Source organism: Tachyglossus aculeatus, chromosome 18 (assembly GCF_015852505.1).
Source record: "Tachyglossus aculeatus isolate mTacAcu1 chromosome 18, mTacAcu1.pri, whole genome shotgun sequence".
Taxonomy (NCBI): domain Eukaryota; kingdom Metazoa; phylum Chordata; class Mammalia; order Monotremata; family Tachyglossidae; genus Tachyglossus; species Tachyglossus aculeatus.
In genome coordinates, this window is record NC_052083.1 from 23,215,545 (window position 1) to 23,223,024 (window position 7,480).

The 7,480-nt window shown below is 50.4% G+C and overlaps 1 long non-coding RNA gene across 2 annotated transcripts; it reads left to right on the forward strand.

The window, feature by feature from the left end:
* Positions 1 to 538: 538 nt before the first annotated feature.
* Positions 539 to 6,780, forward strand: LOC119940390. Of its 2 annotated transcripts, none has more exons than XR_005454914.1 (4): positions 539 to 553; positions 2,088 to 2,247; positions 5,339 to 5,444; positions 5,895 to 6,780. It is a non-coding gene; the product is annotated as an uncharacterized LOC119940390 (long non-coding RNA). The 2 variants fall into 2 exon arrangements; XR_005454915.1 differs by lacking the exon at positions 539 to 553 and adding an exon at positions 3,237 to 3,264 and having other exon boundaries at positions 2,086 to 2,247.
* Positions 6,781 to 7,480: the final 700 nt, after the last annotated feature.

Consider the following 7,480-nt stretch of genomic DNA (forward strand, 5'->3'; position numbering starts at 1 on the left):
TAGGGTGATGCAGAAGGGAGTGGGAGAGGAGTAAAGCAGGGGTTAGTCAGGGAAGACTTCTTGGAGGAGATATACCTTCAGTAAGACTGGGAAGAGAGGGCAAGTGCTCCGCACATAATAAGGGCTCAATAAATACAGTCGATTGATATATAGGAGGCACACCCTTTCAGCACATCTAGCGCTTAGAATAGTGGTTGGCACATAGTAAACGCTTAACAAATACCATCAGTATTATTTGCCCTCCAACAACTCTTCTTGGGTCACATATTCTGGCAAAGGGGCCAGTTTGAGAGTGGTCTGGCACACACTGGCTTCAGCTGTGTGTAGTGAATGAACCTGAGGCAGGGGAGAGTCTCACACTGTCCCCATAACCGCCGGCTCACCCCGTCTCTGGCTGACTCAGTCACAATGGGGTAAGGTGTCCAAGGCGACGGGTGGAATTCCTAGCTCAGCCATGCTGCTTGCCAGTGGTGGCTCTCTTAGATCAATAAGGGAAAGGCAGAGGAGAGTGTAGCTCATTTCTATGTGAGATCGTTTGGGTCCTGACCCCTGGGTAATATTATTATGGTTTATTTTTAATGGTATTTGGTAAGCACTTGCTGTGCGCCAGGCACTGTACAAAGTGCTGGGGTAGATGATCATAATAGTAATGATTATGGTATTTAAGGGCTTACTATGTGCCAAGCTAAGCACTGGGATAAATACAAGATAATCGGTTGGGCACAGTCCATGTCCCACAGTGGGCTCACAGTCTTAATCTCCCTTTTACAGATGAGGGAATTGAGGCACAGATAAATGAAGTGATTTTCCCAGGATCATACAACAGATATGTGGCAGAGGTAGAATTAGAACCCATGTCCTCTGAACTCCCAGCCCCATGCTTTTTTCATTAGGTAAGTGCTTAGTACAGTGCTCTGCACACAGTAAGTGCTCAATAAATATGATTGAATGAATGAATACTGCTTCTCTGTTAAGTGCTGACTTAATTGTCAATCACTGTTCTAGACACTAGGTTAGATACAAGTTGAACCGGTCAGACACGGTCGTTGTCCCCACAAGGAGTTCACAGTCTAAGTTGGAGAGAGATCTACAAATGAGGAAATTGAGGCACAGAGCAGTTAAGTGATTTGCCCAAGTCTCACAGTAGGTAACAAGCAGCATGGCCTAATGGGAAGAGCATGGGCCTGGAGTCAGAGGATGTGGGGCCTAATCCCGGCTCTGCCATTTCTCTGTTGTGTGACCTTGGCAAGTCACTTCACTTATAGACTGTGAGCCAGTTGTTGGGTAGGGATTGTTTCTATTTGTTGCTGAATCGTAATTTCCAAGCGCTTAGTGCAGTGCTCTGCACACAGTGCTGAATAAATACAATTGAATGAATGAATGAATGAATGAATGAATGCATGCATGAACAAATCATCTGTAAAATGAGGATCAAGACTGTGAGCCCCATTTGGGACAGGGACTATGTCCAACCTGGTTACCTTGTATCTACCTCAGCGCTGAGAGCTGTGCTTGGCACATAGTAGGCACTTAACAAATATTATTGTCATGATTTTTATTACTATTAATGATAATAGTAACTGGCAGTGCAGGATTAGAACCCAGGTTTTTTTTTTTTGACTCGTGGTCCACTTTTTGACTCTGTTTCCACCAAGGATTGCTGCTTCTTTGTATCCCCAGAAATTATCCTCCAAAGCACTTTTAATGGCTAGGTCCCACTGTGGCACAGAGAAATGAAGTGAATTCCCCAAAGTCACACAGCTGACAAGTGAGGGAGCTGGGATTTGAACCCATGACCTCTGACTCCAAAGCCCGGGCTCTTTCCACTGAGCCACGCTGCTTCATTGATTCATTTGCTCGTTTATTCTTGTTTATTGAATAACCTCCTTGGGCCTTGGTGCAAAGCACTGTACTAGGCACTGGAAAAGCCCTGGATGAGAATTAGACCCTATCCTCGAAGAGCATTTGAATGGGTTGCAGGTGTCTGTAATTAAGGACGGTTTTCCAGATCCTTTTAACACTGAGCAGCTGCAAATGCCCTTCTCCTTAATAGCCTTCTGCCTCTTTTTTTTTCCTTGCTCCTACAGCCCCGCCTCTTGAAAACCCAGTCTCTCCATTAGTCTCTCCAGTCAAGGGGGCAGGGGCACTGCTCCTTTAATGTCCCAGAGGTAAGGCCTGTGGGTTTTACCTGTTGAGAAGAGAAGGAGGCTGAGGAGAGAAGACAGAGTGTGTTCCTCTGGCATTCTGGTGAGGAGGGCCTGTAATGGCCCTATGATTAGCTTATCTTTTTTTCAGTTGTGGTAGTTGATATATTGGATTAAGAGTCCCCCAAAGTTGGCTTTCTCTACCTACTTCATACACCAGTGGTCCTGAGGCGGGTAGGACAAATGGTTTGGTTTTGATGGATCCGAAGTGACTTGACCTGATGCTTTTTGGGGGTAACTTAATGCTGGGCTAACTGATGTTAGGGAGTGGCTTGTGAGGGGAGTTGGATGCTTAGGTTTGGGATATTAGTGATTTTTAATTCATTATGGTGATTGAGGGGGTTGAGGAATGGGCTGGACTCAGGGTTAGAATGAAAGGGCTGAAGAAGGGAGACCCGCACTGGGGATAACTGACAGAGTGGTGGTGCCAGCGGTACCCTGGTGAAGGGGGCTGCAGTTAGGAGTTTGTATTCACCCTAGTGCTTAAGACAGTGCTCTGCCTACAGTAAGTGCTCCATAAATATGATTGACTTTGTATTATTGATAAAAAATAATGGTGCTTGTTAAATACTATATGCCAAGCACTGTACTAAGCACTGGAGTAGATACAAGCTAGGTAGTGATAGCAGTGGAGTTGATAATCTAGGGTTGGGATAAGTGATATCACCTGTACTGAATTTTCCAAGGAAGGGGGGCTGGGGGGGGGCGGGGGGGGAAGAAAGCTGGAGGTGTGTGTGTAGCAGGGCAGGCAGGAGACTAGGGCTGGATAGGCATTGTCAGTTGGATTAATGATGTGTCTGTAGTGGAGAGGGCTGAGGGTGGTAGGAGAATAATGTGTTGGATAGCATTTCCTTGTCCATTCTGTTGATGAGATGATGGTGTTTCGTAGGTACTTAATATGTGTTCCAAGTGCTGTCAGATTGGACACTGATGTGTGCGGTTAACAGTGTTGGTAGCCGGGCCTCTGATTTTGTTCTCTGGAGTGGAGGAAGTTGAGGGGTTGTGATGCAATGAAGTTCATTTGTATTTTAGGGAGATGATTGCTGCTCTGGATCTAGAGGTGAGGGTTTTGATGGGGCTGAAACCATGGGGTGCATGAGGGGGGGTGCATGCTCACTGTGTCTGAGTGTCTCTGTGTGTCTTTGTCTCTGTCATTGAGCTCTCTTCCTGTGCTCTCGCCAGGCCCCAGTTAGCTAGTGTTGCCTACTTGACCCTAAAGTCATCCAAGCGAGTGACCTTCCACAACCTCAACACAGGACTTTGTGCCTGGAATGTGCTGGATTCCAGACACAGTTTCTGCAGGGATTGTGCAACCCCCCCACCCCATTATCCAAAATGGGGTGCCTCTCCAGCCCCCATCCACGGAAAACTTGCCCTCTGTTCTCCACTCTCCTCACTGAATTCAGCACCGTGGGTCGGTCCTGGAGCGTCAGAATGTGAGTCCCCCCGGGGACGGGAACCGAGACCCACCGATGGGGAAGGGGTGGGGTGGCAGCGCCATCACGCAGCCCTCGAGGGCAGATTGCGCCGACCGCAGCTCGCCGTCGGGAGACTCTTTTTGGGCTTCCCAATTCCTGTACCCTGAGATACAAGTCTCCCATTATGCCGCTGTGGGACTCCATGAGAGCCCCACAAAAGCCCAGCAGTGAGTTGGGGTTCAGTAGTCCCACCCATGTGGAGTAGACTGTAAACTGGTTGTGGGTGGGGAATGTCTGTTCCACTGTGCTCTCCAAAATGCTTAATACAGTACTGCGTGCTCAGTATATACACCGGCCTGACCCAGAGCACCGCCGACACAAGCGCGGTTGTAAGAGCAGAGGCCGCGTCTCCAACAGTATTCGTTGAGTACTTAATAGATGCGCGCCTGGGAGATGGAGTTACGATGTGCACATCTCTCCTTGAGTTGGCATCTAGTCTACAGAATATTTCCAATTGACTCTTCCACCCACTTGTCACGGCTCCTACATAAATGGACGTAATTTATTCCTATTAAAGTCTGTCTCCCCTTCTGGATGGTAAGGTCACAGTGGACAGAGAATCTATCGATGGTTATATTGTGCTCTGCAGTAAGTGCTGGACAGGTACGATTGACTGAGGCCTCTCACGCCCGTCGGGCTCTTTGTACGGTGCTCTGTCAAATGGCGTACGATAAACACTCTTGCTGTCTTAATGCAATACTGCCACCCTTCACTCTACCTACTGATTTACTTGTTTTTCATGCCGATTCAAGCTTATCATGGGTTCAGCATGTACAACTTCATGTACTGACAGTGTCTATGCCGTTCCACCTGCATAAAACTCAATTTTAATGCCTGTCATGTAGATCGGACACTTCCTGAGAGCAGGGGCAATGTGTGCTATGTAACGCTGACCTCTTTGAAGCATTCTCCCCATGTTGTTCCAAAGTCATTGTGTACCCCTCTAGGCTGTGAGCTTGTTGTGGCATGTTTGTTGCATTGTTCTATTGTAGTATGTGCCAACGGGTTAGCAGAGTGTTCTGCACATGGGAAGCACTCCAATGCAATGAACTGACTGACTGACTTAGATTGTGAGCTCCCAGTGGGCAAGGACTGTGTCTCCTAAATCGGGTGCTTGAGGGGGTGTGGTCTAGCGCTAGGCCAAATTTGGGGTCAGCTGCCCCAATCCGGCCTCCTGTGGAGCAGGGGTGAAGGACCTGGCACTGGGTAAGTGTTCAGGGATTTGGCTGCCTGAGAGAAAGGGCAGAAGCCCAGCTTGTTTCTGCCCCCTGGAGAAGCCTCTTAGACAATCCTGTTCAAAGATAAGCCCCTGGGGAATTGGTGGGTGGGGTCTGCAGGGGCCGTGACTCTGGGGGAAACCCAGACTGCCTGGGGTGTCCTGCCTTGGGGTGACAAAGCCAGTCAGGGCCTCCCCTGCAGGGTGTGTGAATGGCAGCTGCTCTGTTGTGTCGGAGGGGTCGCCCCTCATCTCTGGCTCTTACTCGGGCTCTCGCTCTTTCTCTCTCTCTCTTACTCGCTTCCTCTTTTCCTCTTGTGCTCGCTCTCACTTCTGGGGTGAGTGAGCCTGCAGGGGACAGTCCAGCTGCAGCATGGGGGCACAGATGGGGCTGGGGCTGCAGCCCCCGCGATCTGAGACCTGACAAGATTTCTCCTTAGGGCCAAGGAAAGAGCCTGAGCCCCAGGTGCATCCTGGAAGACCCTGACCCCTGGTCCAACCCCGCCTCCCAAGGACGTGTTGGTGCAGACAGGACTGGACAGAACAGTGAGTTTTATGCATTAAGCTTGGGGCTGTCTGGGTTCTGTTTCGGGCAAGTGGAAGGAATCGATGGGCTTTATAGTGCACTTAAGTCTAGAGCACGCCATGAAGTGCTTGAGAGAGTATAGTAAGGGGAACCATATCCCCCACTACTACTACTACTACTACTACTACTACTACTACACACACACACACACACACACACACACACACACGCCACTGCATCCTTATAGTCCACAAACCGGAGTAATGACTGAGTCCCTCTGGGCTCGGCAGTGACCCCTGACCAGGCTGCTACCCAACATCCAACTTCCTGCTCCCAGGCTGGAGGAATTGGCTCCCCACTGGAGACCCATCCAAGCCTTCCCCACGCCCAACTGTGCTTGACTGGCTCTCTCCCCCTGGCCGGGCTGCGGCATACCTTGTCGGCCAACCAACGGTCACATCTGTCCCCAGGAAAGCCACAGCACAGCCCCGAACCGGACCACCCGACCCTGTGGACAGTGGAGGACTGACCAGCTACTCACCTGGTGTTATGGACACTCATAGATTGATTGCGCCGGCCCCACCATGAGGGAATCGGTTGGCACTGGGCTGCTGCCCCCTGGTCACCGCTCCCCCACGCCCTGGCCCCCCACCCCCTGGCCCCCCAACCCACAACTGTATCCCCTCCTTCCAGACAATGCCATTTCTTTTAGGAGTCAAGGGTCAAACCCCGCATCATGGGTGCCAAATCAGTCTCTTGCAACTCTAGGAGGTGATGGAGGTGTGTGTGTGTGTGTGTCTGTTTCTTGTGTGAGAGCGAGGGCTGGGACATGAGCAGGGCGAGAGGGGCTGCCCTACTTCGGAGGGGTAAAGGTTTCTGGAAACAGGGGTCTAGAGTCCTGTGCCTGTACTCCGTGGACCTCAAGACCGGGTGTGAAGTCGTGCCGGGGCCCTTAATTCTATAGTCAGTGCGACTTACTCCCGCTCTGGTCCGTTGGGAGTTCTCGGGCCTGCTCTGGCTTCAAGAGTACAGACTCTCTTTCCCACCGAGGGGCGTGCCCGTGGGGGAGTGGGGTACAGGGACAGAAGTAGTGGGGTGTGTGTGTGTCTATCTGTATGCATGCGTCACTACTCTATGTCCTCCATCCCTCCTGGCTGAGCACAATAGTGGGGGAGAGGACTAGCAGCAAATTCTAAAGTGGGAAGATGCAGAATGGTTTTCCCCCCCCAATCCTACCAACAGAAATGGCACGGTCTGGCCCCCTCCTCTCGTCCTCCCCTCTCTATCCCCTTGGCTGCCTGGGCTCTGTAAGCCCATCTACATCTGTATGGAATAAAATGGATATTTTTTTCTGTCTTTCCTGTGTCCCTCGATCCACTGGCAGCTGGCTCTGCTCCCCAGAAGGGTTATAATTTGGGGGTATGAGCGGTGTACTCAAAGCAGGAGGATGTCACCAGCTTCTAATTTGTAGATTGACAAGCTCTCACCCTCCCTCCTCCCTCCCCACCTCCACCTTTCATTCCTTCAGTCTCACCCACGCATGTAAGGGGGATGGAGATGTGAGAGGGCCAGCAGAGGGGGTGATGACACCCTCTTTTTCTCCTTCTCTCTCCCCCCATACCCACCCTGAGTGTCTCGAGAAGAATGTGGCTCCCATCGGTGGGAGAGTCTCAGATTTCTCTCTGCCCCTATCGACTTGTTGTGCAGGGCTAGGCCGGATGACATGACCTGCTTAGGCCCAAGAGACAGGAAGGCGGCGGCGTGAGTTGGAGGAGGGCAGTGGCTCAGACTGGAGGTTGTCCCAGGTTCTACTACTTGGGAATCAATCAGTCATATTGAAGTGACTTAAGTGACTTGCAGCGTGACTTTAGCGGTGTCCCTCCATCTCTCTGGGTTTCTGCTTTCCCCTCCCCTTTTCTAATAATAAATACAATCCTTGGGGTATTCATTGCTTAAATGCCAGAATACACATCACTTATGTATTTATATTCATGTATGTCTCCCCATCTAGTTTGTGAACACCTTGTTCATTCATTGTCATATTTATTGAGCGCTT